General features: G+C 49.5%; 1 protein-coding gene and 1 non-coding gene across 3 annotated transcripts in view; one reads left to right on the top strand and one right to left on the bottom strand.

Moving 5' to 3' along the window:
* The window catches only part of UFC1 (ubiquitin-fold modifier conjugating enzyme 1), a 32,918-nt gene that overhangs the window by 602 nt on the left and 19,360 nt on the right, over window positions 1-12,956 (top strand). Inside the window, exons 1-2 of one of the 2 annotated variants that reach the window (XM_063627137.1) lie at window positions 13-66; window positions 191-335. The exons of the other annotated variant lie outside the window; for it this stretch is intronic. The gene's annotated coding sequence lies outside the window, so the exon portion shown is untranslated. Of the gene's footprint in view, window positions 1-12; window positions 67-190; window positions 336-12,956 lie in introns of those variants that run through there. 2 annotated transcript variants of the gene reach the window in all.
* Window positions 12,823-12,949, bottom strand: LOC134735054 (small nucleolar RNA ACA64). The gene has a single exon (XR_010117913.1). It is a non-coding gene; the product is annotated as a small nucleolar RNA ACA64 (small nucleolar RNA).

A 12,956-nucleotide genomic window follows, 5' to 3' on the forward strand; every position in this document is an offset into this window, starting at 1 on the left:
GGGGTGGGGAAGATGGTGCGGGTACGTTCTGGACCTACCAACAGCCTGGTGTGGCTTCAGAAAGAGGTAATAGATAGGGGAAGGCCAGATAATGAGAAACCTTGTAAATTAATTGATTTTTATCCTTAAGGCAATGAAAAGTCTTTGAAGAATCTCAGCAGAGGTGTGAACAATTTTATTTGCATTTTAGATCGCTGCGTGCAGTGTGAAGGATGAATTGAGGGGACAAAGTGAGAATCAAGGAGAGCATTTGTGAAGGCTCTTTTCCAGGCAAGGATGATGGTCTGCCTGTGGAAGGGAGAGTGCGGATGGGGAAATACAGATTGGTTTAAGAGGTACGAATGTTGTGACTTGGACAACTGGGGAATAATTATACCATTTTCTTTCTCGTTTAGGGGGGAGATAATGAGTTTTAGGTGCCCCTGGGATATTAGCTAATGTGGGTTGGGAACCCAAAAGAAAGGTTTGAGGTGTGTGTGCGTGTGCATATAGATAGCTGTTGAAGCCATGAAGTGGGCTAGAGAGGATACCTGCATTTGCGGGATAGGATGAGGGAAGCCGAAAAGAGAACACTGAGAAGGGGCAAACCGAAAGGAAAGAAGAAAACCATAGAGAACTATCAAGGAAACTGGTTAAAGCGTTTAGTGTAACAGAGATAAAGTAAAATGATAACTAAAAATATATCCATCAGGGCCAGACATTGTGGCTCACACCTGTAATCCTAGCTTTGGGAGGCCGAGGCGGGTGGATGACTTGAGGCCAGGAGTTCGAGACCAGCCTCACCAACATGGTGAAACCCTGTCTCTACTAAAAATACAAAAAAATTAGATAGGTGTGGTTGCACATGCCTGTAATCCCAGCTACTTGGGAGGCTGAAGCATGAGAATTGCTTGAACCCAGGAGGCAGAGGTTGCAGTGAGCCGACATCGCGCCACTGCATTCCAGCCTGGGCACCAGAGCAAGACCCTGTCTCAAAAAAAATAAATAGGCTGGGTGCTGTGGCTCACGCCTGTAATCCCAGCACTTTGGGAGGCCATGACGGGCAGATCACTTGAGGTCAGGAGCTGGAGACCAGCCTGGCCAACATGGTGAAACCCCATCTGTACTAAAAATACAAAAATCAGCCAGGCATGGCAGTGCGTGCCTGTAGTCCCAGCTACTGGGGAGGCTGAGGCACAAGAATCGCTTGAACCCAGGAGGCAGAGGTTGCAGTGAGCTGAGATCGTGCCACTGCACTCCAGCCTGGGTGACAGAGTGAGACTCTGTCTCCAAAAAAATAAAATAAAATAAATAAAATGTATCTATCAGATATTGCAACAAGGGCCAGGCACAGTGGCTCACACCTGTAATCTCAGCACTTTGGGAAGCCTAGGCAGGTGAATCACTTGAGACCAGGACTTAGAGACCAGTGTGGCCAACATGGCAAGACCCCATCTTTACAAAAAATACAAAAATTAGCTGGGCATGGTGGTGCGCACCTGTGATCCCAGGTACTCTGATGGCTGAAACACGAGAATCACTTGAACCCAGGAGGTGGAGGTTGCAGTGAGTCAAGATTGCACCACTGCACTCCCGGCAACAGAACAAGACTTTGGTTTTTTTGTAAATAAAACAAACAAATAAATAAATAAAAAGGCCAGGTGTGGTAGCTCACACCTGTAATCCCAGCACTTTGGGGGCCGAGGTGGGCTGATCACCTGAGGTCAGGAGTTTGAGACCAGCCTGGACAACATGGTGGAACTCCCATCTCTACTAAAAATACACAAATTAGCCAGGCATAGTGTCGGGCACCTGTAATCCCAGCTACTTGGGAGGCTGAGGTGGGAGAATCGCGTGAACCCAGGAGGCGGAGATACAGTGAGCCAAAACTGCACAATTGCACTCCAGCGAGACTGTCCCTCCAAAAAAGATATTGCAACAAGGAGGTCATTTAGGAAATTTGGAGAAAGCTGTTTTGTAGTTATGGTGGATAGAAACCAGATTGAATTGAGAAGGCACAATGTATAAAGACAGTTTTTTCATGGTGTTGATGTAAAAAGGTGACTAGTGGTAGGGTGTTGCAGAAGGGAGAATTCCAAAGAAAGGGAAGAAGTTTTAGGTACCTGTGAGATAGCTAGATAGGTATGTCCTAGTGGCATGTTTAATATACAGATCTAAAACTTAAGAGAAAAATAAAGTAGAGAAAAAAAGCAAGCACAGAATAAACATGACACATTTACACATGCGTTAAAAAATTATGAAGAGTGGGCCTAGGAGGGATAAGACTTACACTTTTCATTTTACATCTATCTTTATTGCTTGAAATTATTTTATTATGCACATATTATTTTATAGAAAGCTACTTTTTTTCTTTTTTGAGATAGAGTCTTGCTCTGTCACCCAGGCTGAAGTGCAGTGGCACGTCTCAGCTCACTGCAACCTCTGATTCCCAGGTTCAAGCAATTCTCCTGCCTCAGCCTCTCGAGTAGCTGGGACTACAGGCGCACGCCACCATGCCTGGCTAATTTTTTGTATTTTTAGTAGAGACAGGGTTTTATTATGTTGGCCAGGCTGGTCTCAAACTCCTGACCTCGTGATCCACTCGCCTCGGCCTCCTAAAGTGCTGGATTACAGGCGTGAGCCATGGTGCCTGGCCAGAAAACTACTTTTTAGAAAGTCCTGTGATACATAGGCCAGAAATTCTGAAACATCAACATTTCAGTGGTAGTTGAAGCCATAGATTTGGATAAGCTCCCCAGAAAAAAGCAGAGGGCTAAGAAGAGTGCTCTCGGAAATTCCAACATTTAAGGCACAAGTAGAAAAAGAGCTCTTCGAGAATCTTTGAAAAGGAATAGAGTGAAGAAGAAGAAGAAAACCTGGGAGATAATTGTCAGAATCAAAGGGAAGAGTATTTCAAGGGGGTGGATGTTGAAAGTGTCAGATGTCCCCAGAGAGGCAGCTAATAGGAAAGGTGCTCTTACCTCTGAACCTTTCCCCCAGTATCACTGGGCAGTACAACCCCCAGGCTATTCTGCCTTTATGCATCATGGCTGCCAGTCCCAGTTTTTCAGTGAGTCTTCAAGTCAACACCAGCCAGTGCTGGCACCATCAATCTTACTGCACTCAATAATGCTACCCTGGCTGGGTGTGGTGGCTCATACCTGTAATCCCAATACTTTGGCCAGGAGTTCAAGATCAGCCTGGGCAACATAATGAGAGACCCCATCTCTACAATTTTTTTTTTTTTTAATTAGCTGGGTGTGCACTTACCTGTAGTCCCAGCTATTTGGGAGGCCGAGGTGTGAGGATCACCTGAGACTGAGGAGTTTGAGGTTGCAGTGAGCCCTGATGGCACCATTGCACTCCAACCTGAGTGACATAGCGAGACCCTGTTTCAAAAAAAAAAAAAGAAGAAGAATGCTACCCTCTCCCAGTCCTTACTATGGCCCTGAAGCTGCCATCAACAAAAACCTGTTTTTCTAGAAATGGTGAAATTAGGGAATTGAAAGTGGGAGTATTCGTTGGAGTTGGAGGTCAGGAACTAACTGTATTTTTCATAGGTTTTTCTAAAACCTCCCAGGATGACAGTAAGAGTTGGCACAAAAAGAGGTTTAATAGGTGCTGAAGGCTGGGTTTGAAGGATCACTTGAGCCCAGGAGTTTGAGGCTGCAGTGAGCTGTAATTATGCCACTGCACTCCAAAAAGAAAAAAGAAAAAAAAATGCTAAAGGGCAGTAAAGCCAGATGACATAAGCTTCAAAAGGAGAAGAATTTTTGCAAGAGGATGGAAGCACAGTGGTCTAAAAGTAGCAGTGGGTAGCAAAGAGAAAGCTGATACTTTGCCACCCCTTCCTACAGGAGCAAGAATAAACAGCCTGTAGAAGGTTGAAGGGAAAAGGTGTTCATTAATTGGGAAAAGTAAAAAATTTATACCTCACCTCTGACCATTTTTTCCTCTATACCCACTAGAACGCTTTTCTTTTGTAAATAATCTCCCTTATTTATTCATTGTCTTCGCAGATTGCTCCTTAGCTTTTCCTAAGCTTTTTCTAGAGGAATAGCCATCAGGACAGAGGTAGCTGTGATGTGTGGAATGCAGATGTAATCCACATAAGCCCGCAAAGAAGGCAGACACAGGCACTACTTTTTTTTTTTTTTTTTTTTTTTTTTTTTGAGATGGAGTCTCGCTCTGTCACCCAGGCTGGAGTGCAGTGGCGCAATCTCGGCTCACTGCAAGCTCCGCCTCCCGGGTTCACGCCATTCTCCTGCCTCAGCCTCTCCGAGTAGCTGGGACTACAGGCCCGCCACCACGCCCGGCTAATTTTTTGTATTTTTAGTAGAGAGGGGGTTTCACCTGGTCTTGATCTGCTGACCTCGTGATCCACCCGCCTCGGCCTCCCAAAGTGCTGGGATTACAAGCGTGAGCCACCGCGCCCAGCCGGCACTACTTCTTAAAGGAGAATAATATTCTCCCTCCGTATCCATATTCTGAAGTGGTTTGGCACCTAGTAGTCTTGGCACCATGATGGTAATTCCTTTCCGTGAACCCACCTCTCCTCTCCAAACCTAACCCAATTCCATTCAGAGGATTAGAGAAAGCTTTTCTAGTCATAGTATGATGCCTTTTCTAGTCATAGTATGATGTTCAGTCTGCTTATTGCAGCCAATGGGGAAAAGAACAGATCACTTTCTTCACTGAGAATGGAAAGCTTAGCCAGGCACGGTGGCTCATGCCTGTAATCCCAGCACTTTGGGAGGCCGAGGCAGGAGGATCACTTGAGGTCAGGAGTTCGAGACCAGCCTGGTCAAAATGGTGAAACCCCGCCTCTACTAAAAAATACACAAATTAGCTGGGTGTGGTGGCATGCGCTTGTAATCCCAGCTACTCGGGAGGCTGAGGCAGGAGAATTGCTTGAACCTGAGAGGTGGAGGTTGCAGTAAGCCGAGATCACGCCACTGTACTCCAGCCTGGGCAACAGAATTGAACTCTGTCTCAAAAAAAAAGAATGGAAAACTGAAGGAAGGGCTGAGATTTGCCTTCATTAGGCCTTCCAAAGTAATTTCTCTTCCCCTGCAGGACTCACAGAACTCAGTTCGTTTCCCTGGGGACATACTTCCATGACCAAATTTTCCAAATTCCAAACATTGGGACAGTTGCCTGGCCAGCTGTTCCTAAACTAGTCAGTTTATTTGGAGGGATATTTTCTGCTTGGGGAGCCCTGGAAGTTCACTCTTTCAACATGAAGTCCTAAGATCATAATGCCAACAAAGAGAGCTGTGCAAATTTCCTGAGCTAAGCCAAAGGGACCTCTTGTGTAAAGATAGGCACCCTCATGTCCATCACTGAGAAAAAAATATTTCAAACAGTTTAGAGTTTTTTGTTAGCTATAGCTAGACTGCTGTTCCTCCTTAGCTTAAACTATACATAATCGGCTGGGCGCGGTGGCTCACGCCTGTAATCCCAGCACTTTGGGAGGCCGAGGCGGGCGGATCACGAGGTCAGGAGATCGAGACCACCCTGGCTAACACGGTGAAACCCCGTCTCTACTAAAAATACAAAAAATTAGCCGGGCGAGGTGGCAGGCGCCTGTAGTCCCAGCTACGCGGGAGGCTGAGGCAGGAGAATGGCGTGAACCCTGGGCGGCGGAGCCTGCAGTGAGCCGAGATCGCGCCACTGCACTCCAGCCTGGGTGAAAGAGCGAGACTCCGTCTCAAAAAAAAAAAAAAAAAGAAAACTATACATAATCTGTACAGTTAAAACAAAAACTTCATTTCTTGCCTTATGAGCCACCCTCTCCTTGATTCAACTAAAAACTTGGGGGAACTTCCTCTGAGAAGATTGAGAACCCTGTGTAGAATTCTCTTGTGGAAGTCCTCTTCTTGTTATGTTTCTTCCTTTACATTAGTTCCTATCTCTTCCTCCCACAGTTACCTCTTCCTTCACTGGAATCTGTAACCTGGAACCCTTCAGCTATCTCTCCACAGGCTCACATTTCCACTGTGTCCTTAACTGTAGTTTTCAACTCCCTGTAATTCTCAGTAATTAGAAAGGCCTTTTTACTATCCTTAGATAAATCTCTTTGTAACTTCCATTTATTGATTCTGTTTTTTCTCTCTGGGTCAACACATCATAGCCACATGTCCCTACTAAATATTTTTTTACAAGTCAGTGGTAGTACCAGTTTAGAGTAAAGCAGATCTGTTCTCTTTCTTGATCTGAATACTCTATTAAGGCTGCTTGTCCTAGTCCATGTTCCTTCCCAGCCCTGCCAGATTAATCTTTTCTTTTTTTTTTTTTTTTTTTTTGAGACAGAGTCTCGCTCTGTCGCCCGGGCTGGAGTGCAGTGGCGCAATCTCGGCTCACTGCAAGCTCCGCCTCCCGGGTTCACGCCATTCTCCTGCCTCAGCCTCCGAGTAGCTGGGACTACAGGCGCCCGCCACCGCGCCCGGCTAATTTTTTGTATTTTTTAGTAGAGACGGGGTTTCACCGTGGTCTCGATCTCCTGACCTCGTGATCCGCCCGCCTCGGCCTCCCAAAGTGCTGGGATTACAAGCGTGAGCCACCGCGCCCGGCCTCAGATTAATCTTTTCAAACAGATATTCCCTTAAGGAATATCTAGCACTAGCCCCTTGTCGCAAGTATCCTCTTGACTCTTCCAGGGCCACTTGGATCCCTGTGTCCCTACCAGGGCTTTACTCTTCTGCTTTACCCTGCAGGGACTTGCTGACCTGATGATCTGCTCTATTCTTGGTTTCCTATTAACTCTAAGCTGCCCCAGTTACTCGTTTTCATCCAGGCATCATACTACTGGCTCCTCCTAATTTCAGTTCAGCTTCGAACCTAGCTCTAAGTCCTTAACTAGAATTCTGGCTTCTATGGCTCCCGAATAAAAGAGTAGGGACCTTGGCCACGCATGGTGGCTCATGCCTGCAGTCCCAGCACTTTGAGAGGCTGAGGCGGGTGGATTGCTTGAGTCCAGGAGTTCAAGACCAGCCTGGGTAACATGGCCAAACCCTGTCTCTACAGAAAAAAAATACAAAAATTAGGCATGGTGGCATGTGCTTGTAGTTCCAGCTACTCAGGAGGCTGAGGTGGAAGGATCACTTGAGCCTGGAAAGCCGAGGTTGCAGTGAGCCTAGATCGCACCACTGCACTCCAGCCTGGATGACAGAGCCAGACCCTGCTGCCTCAAAAAAAAATAAAAAGAAAAAAGAAGTAGAGACCACAATCAGTTGCTGAATCCTAATGATCTGCTGTTCAAGTCACCTCAACCTGTTCCCTTTTCTTCATTCCCCCGCTCTGACCCTCACTAATACGACAGGCAAGTTCCTTAACTTCTCTAAACTTGTTTTATCTATGAAAGAAATATAACATCCACCTCACAGATCATTGTTTTAATGATTATATTAAATGATGTATAGAAAGTGTTGCACAGGGCCTAGTGCTCGATAAATGTTACCTAATATTTATTATTGTATATACATAACAAGTTTCACCAGGTTTCAGAAATTCAGCAGGCTCTTTATCAATGACTCTCTGCTGCCCCCATCGGGATGATTTTTTCCAAGTCATTGGTTATTCCAAAGACCGTAACATAAAACAACCCTGTCTCACCAATCCCACCAGTTAATTAGAGAATTAACCAATTTTTCTTTGGGTGGTTGTTCAATTAAGTAAAAATGCTCTTATATTCCAGACCATTCTTTTTCAAATAACATAACAGGCCGGGCGTGGTGGTTCATGCCTATAATTGCAGCACTTTGGGAGGCCAAGGCAGGTGGATCTCTTGAGGTCAGGAGTTCGAGACCAGCCTGGCCAACATGGTGAAACCCCGTCTCTACTAAAAACACAAAAATTAGCTGGGCGTGGTGGCAGGCGCCTGTAATCCCAGCTACTCCAGAGGCTGAGGTGGGAGAATCACTTGAACCCGGGAGGCAGAGGTTGCAGTGAGCCGAGATCATGCCGCTTGCACTCCAGCCTGGGCGACAGAGTGAGATGCTGTCTCAGAAAAAAAAAAAAAGATACACTGCATCTATGATCTTCTCCTAATCTGTTAATCTAGTAACACTGACAAGAAAGGAAACTCAGTCATTTATTTTTATTTTATTTTATTTTTATTTTTATATTTTTTCGAGTCAGAGTCTCACTGTGTCGCCCAGGCTGGAGTGCAGTGGCGCAATCTCGGCTCACTGCAAGCTCTGCCTTCTGGGTTCACGCCATTCTCCTGCCTCAGCCTCCCGAGTAGCTGGGACTACAGGCACCCGCCACCACACCTGGCTAATTTTTTTGTATTTTTAGTAGAGACAGGGTTTCACCGTGTTAGCCAGGATGATTTCAATCTCCTGACCTCGTGATCGTCCCACCTCGGCCTCCCAAAGTGCTGGGATTACAAGCTTGAGCCACTGTGCCCAGCCATCAGTCATTTATTTAATAGATATGTATTAAGCATTTACTAATGTTAGGTATTGTGATAGACATGCAGGATAAGATACACAGTGGAGAACAAAGCAGAGGGTCTATGTCTTCATGGAGGTTATCATTTACATGGGTAGACAGATATTAAGGAATAAAATAACAAATACATAATCCTTCCTTCCTTCCTTCCTTCCTTCCTTCCTTCCTTCCTTCCTTCCTTCCTTCCTTCCTTCCTTTCTCTTCTTTCTTTCCCTCTCTGGCCCAGGCTACAATCTACTCGGCTTCCTGCTGCCCGCGCCGCGGACTGCCTGGGACTGCCGGCGCACGCCACCGCTGCCTCCCTTTTCTCCTTTGGATGCAGGCACGCGTTCGCCATCTTCGCCACGCTGGTCGCCAGCTCCTGACGCCGAGTGCTCTGCCCGCCTCAGCCTCCCGAGGTACTGGGACTACAGACGGAGTCTCGCTCACCCAGTGCTCGGTGTTGCCCCGGCTGGAGTGCGGTGGCATGGTCTGGCCTCGCGGCAGCCTCTACCCCCCGGCCGCCTGCCTTGGCCTGCCAGGGTGCTGGGATTGCAGCCCCTGCCCGGCCGCCGCCCCATGTGGAAGGTGGGGAGCGCCTCTGCCCGGCCGCCCCGTCTGGGAGGTGAGGAGCACCTCTGCCTGGCCGCCCCGTCTGAGAAGTGAGGAGCGCCTCTGCCCGGCCACCCACCGTCTGGGAAGTGAGGAACGCCTCTGCCCGGCCACCCACCGTCTGGGAAGTGAGGAGCGCCTCTGCCCGGCCACCCACCGTCTGGGAAGTGAGGAGCGCCTCTCCCCGGCCACCCACCGTCTGGGAAGTGAGGAGCGCCTCTGCCCGGCCACCCACCGTCTGGGAAGTGAGGAGCGCCTCTGCCCGGACACCCACCGTCTGGGAGGTGAGGAGCGCCTCTGCCCAGCCGCCCCGTCTGGGAAGTGAGGAGCGCCTCTGCCCGGCCGCCCATCGTCTGGGAAGTGAGGAGCGCCTCTGCCCGGCCACCCATCGTCTGGGAAGTGAGGAGCGCCTCTGCCCGGCCACCCCATCTGGGAAGAGAGGAGCTCCTCTGCCCGGCCGCCCCATCTGGGAGGTGAGGAGCGCCTCTGCCCGGCCACCCATCGTCTGGGAAGTGAGGAGCGCCTCTGCCCGGCCTCCCATCGTCTGGGAGGTGAGGAGCGCCTCTGCCCGGCCGCCCCGTCCGGGAGGAAGTGAGGAGCGCCTCTGCCCGGCCGCCCCGTCCGGGAAGAAGTGAGGAGCGCCTCTGCCCGGCCGCCCCGTCCGGGAAGAAGTGAGGAGCGCCTCTGCCCGGCCGCCCCGTCCGGGAAGAAGTGAGGAGCGCCTCTGCCCGGCCGCCCACCGTCTGGGAAGTGAGGAGCGCCTCTGCCCGGCCACCCACCGTCTGGGAAGTGAGGAGCGCCTCTGCCCGGCCACCCACCGTCTGGGAAGTGAGGAGCGCCTCTGCCCGGCCACCCACCGTCTGGGAAGTGAGGAGCGCCTCTGCCCGGCCGCCCCGTCTGGGAAGTGAGGAGCGCCTCTGCCCGGCCGCCCATCGTCTGGGAAGTGAAGAGCGCCTCTGCCCGGCCACCCATCGTCTGGGAAGTGAGGAGCGCCTCTGCCCGGCCACCCATCGTCTGGGAAGTGAGGAGCGCCGCTGCCCGGCCTCCCATCGTCTGGGAGGTGAGGAGCGCCTCTGCCCGGCCGCCCATCGTCTGGGAAGTGAGGAGCGCCTCTGCCCGGCCACCCATCGTCTGGGAAGTGGGGAGCGCCTCTGCCCGACCACCCATCGTCTGGGAAGTGAGGAGCGCCTCTGCCCGGCCACCTATCGTCTGGGAAGAAGTGAGGAGCGTCTCTGCCTGGCCGCCCCGTCTGGGAAGTGAGGAGCCCCTCTGCCCGGCCGCCCCGTGTCTGGGTAGAAGTGAGGAGCTCCTCTGCCTGGCCGCTCCGTCTGGGAGGTCTACCACGGAGGCCAGAAGCAATGTGGGGGCTGGACGTGGTGGCTCACGCCTGTGGTCCCGGCACTCTGGGGGGCGAGGCGGGTTGATCACTTCGGGCTAGGAGTTCGAGACCAGTCTGGCCAACTTGGCGAAACATGAAGAATACAACAGACAAACCAACCAACCAACTGAATGACAACAAAACAGGTCTACCCTGGAGTCATACTCTAATTTTTTCTATTTTCCTCCCTTTCTGATCTTTATCCCACTTTCTTTTTCTTCCTCTTCCTTCTCCCTCTTCTTTGTCAAATAGAGGATTGAGTTATTATCACTGATCCATATAAAGTCCCTCTCTCATTTATTTTAACTCCCACCCCCATTTCTATTCCCCGACTTCCCATGTGCAACCTTCCTAATATGTTTGATACGCATCTCTTTGTTTGTATGTATTTTTAGAAAATGTTTATTGTTTTTGTATACAAAAAAAATTAATAAAAAAAAAAATACAAATACATAATTCTAAATTGAAATAGGTGCTATGAAGGAAAATAACTGAATGCTATGACAAAAACCAGGGAAAGCCTCCCTTTGAGGAGATAACATACAATAGAAGCCAAAAGACATGAAGGAAGGGCCTGGTGCAATGGCTCACACCTGTAATACCAGCACATTGGGAAGCTGAGGCAAATTTGATACCAGCCTAGGCAAGATGGTGAGACCCCTGTCTCTACAAAAATAATTAAAAATTGGCTGGGCTCACGTGGTGGCTCATGCCTGTAATCCCAGCACTTTGGGAGGCCGAGGCGTGTGGATCACGAGGTCAGGTGTTCAAGACCAGCCTGACCAACATGGTGAAACTCCGTCTCTACTAAAAATACAAAAATTAGCCAGGCATGGTGGTGCACACCTGTAATCCTAGCTACTCCGGAGGCTGAGGCAGGAGAATCGCTTGAACCTGGGAGGCGGAGGTTGCAGTGAGCAGAGATCGTGCCACTGCTCTCCAGCCTGGGCAACAGAGGGAGACTCCATCTCAAAAAAAAAAAATTAAAAATTAAAAATTAGCTGAGTGTGATGTCATGTGCCTGTAGCCCCAGCTACTCAGCAGGCTGAGGTAGGAGGATTGTTTGAGCCCAGGAGTTCAAGGTTGTAAAGAGCCGTGATTACACTACTGCACTGCCCTCCAGTCTGAGTAACAGAGCAAGACCCTGTCTGTCTTTAAAAAAAGAAGAAGAGGAGGAGGAGGAAAGAAGAAGACAACGAAGACATGAAGGAGGCATCCTCTTTGTGGAGAATGGGGAGGAATGTCCTAGGCTGAGAAAGGATACCTGCAAAAGACCTGGAAGAAGAGCTGACAACTGGGACTGAATCATATCCTGATGAAACATTGCAGGCTTCTGGGGATCACTGCTTTTTCATCTCACTGTTCATAAATCACTCCTTTAAAAAAATAATAATGTGGCCAGGCGTGGTGGCTCACGCCTGTAACCCCAGCACTTTGGGAGGCCGAGGCGGGCAGATCACGAGGTCAGGAGATTGAGACCATCCTGGCTAACAAGGTGAAACCCCATCTCTACTAAAAACACAAAAATTAGCGGGGCGTGTTGGCGAGCGCCTGTAGTCCCAGCTACTCAGGAGGCTGAGGCAGGAGAATGGCGTGAACCCAGAAGGTGGAGGTTGCGGTGAGCCGAGATCGCGCCACTGTACTCCAGCCTGGGGGACAGAAAAAGACTCCGTCTCAAAAAAATAAAAAAATAAAAAATAAAATAAAATAAATAGGCCGGGCGCGGTGGCTCACGCTTGTAATCCCAGCACTTTGGGAGGCCGAGGCGGGCGGATCACGAGGTCAGGAGATCGAGACCATGGTGAAACCCTGTCTCTACTAAATGTATAAAAAAAAATAAGCCGGGCGCGGTGGCGGGCGCCTGTAGTCCCAGCTACTCGGAGAGGCTGAGGCAGGAGAATGGCGTGAACCCGGGAGGCGGAGCTTGCAGTGAGCCGAGACTGCGCCACTGCACTCCAGCCTGGGCGACAGAGCAAGACTTCGTCTCAAAAAAATAAATAAATAAATAAATAAATAAATAAAATAAATGAACAATAATAAGGTTATCAAAAGGTTGAAAGTAAAAGTATAGGAAAAGATAAGCTATGCAACATAAACCAAAAGAAGCTTATATTAAAATCAGATACAGTTGACTTGAAGGTAAAAAGCATTACTAGAAATAAGGACATTTTATATTACCAGGAAGTTAAAAAATTTATTTATTCATTTATTTATTTGTTTATTTTAGACAAACAGCTTTATTTGAAAGACGAGGGACAGCCGAGTCCCCCCGACCCCGCGGTCCTGGCAACGTCGGTCTCAGGCGTGGGAGGACCAGTGTCCTGCGGAGAGAAAAACAGGGTTGGGGTCTGCAGCCGGGTTCAGGAGTCAGGGGTCAGACCACGCGAGGGGCCGCACCCGGGTAGGGGGGTGGCCGCGGCGCCTGTCGGGGCCTGGGTTTCACCGCCGCACATGGGGCAGCCCACGGTGAGCTGAGGCCCCCGGAGGCTCTGGGCGCCGAATCTCACTCGCAGCCACGGCCAAAACCGGGGGTGATTTTCAACCAACGCCAGAA

Source organism: Symphalangus syndactylus, chromosome 12, assembly GCF_028878055.3.
Source record: "Symphalangus syndactylus isolate Jambi chromosome 12, NHGRI_mSymSyn1-v2.1_pri, whole genome shotgun sequence".
NCBI lineage: Eukaryota > Metazoa > Chordata > Mammalia > Primates > Hylobatidae > Symphalangus > Symphalangus syndactylus.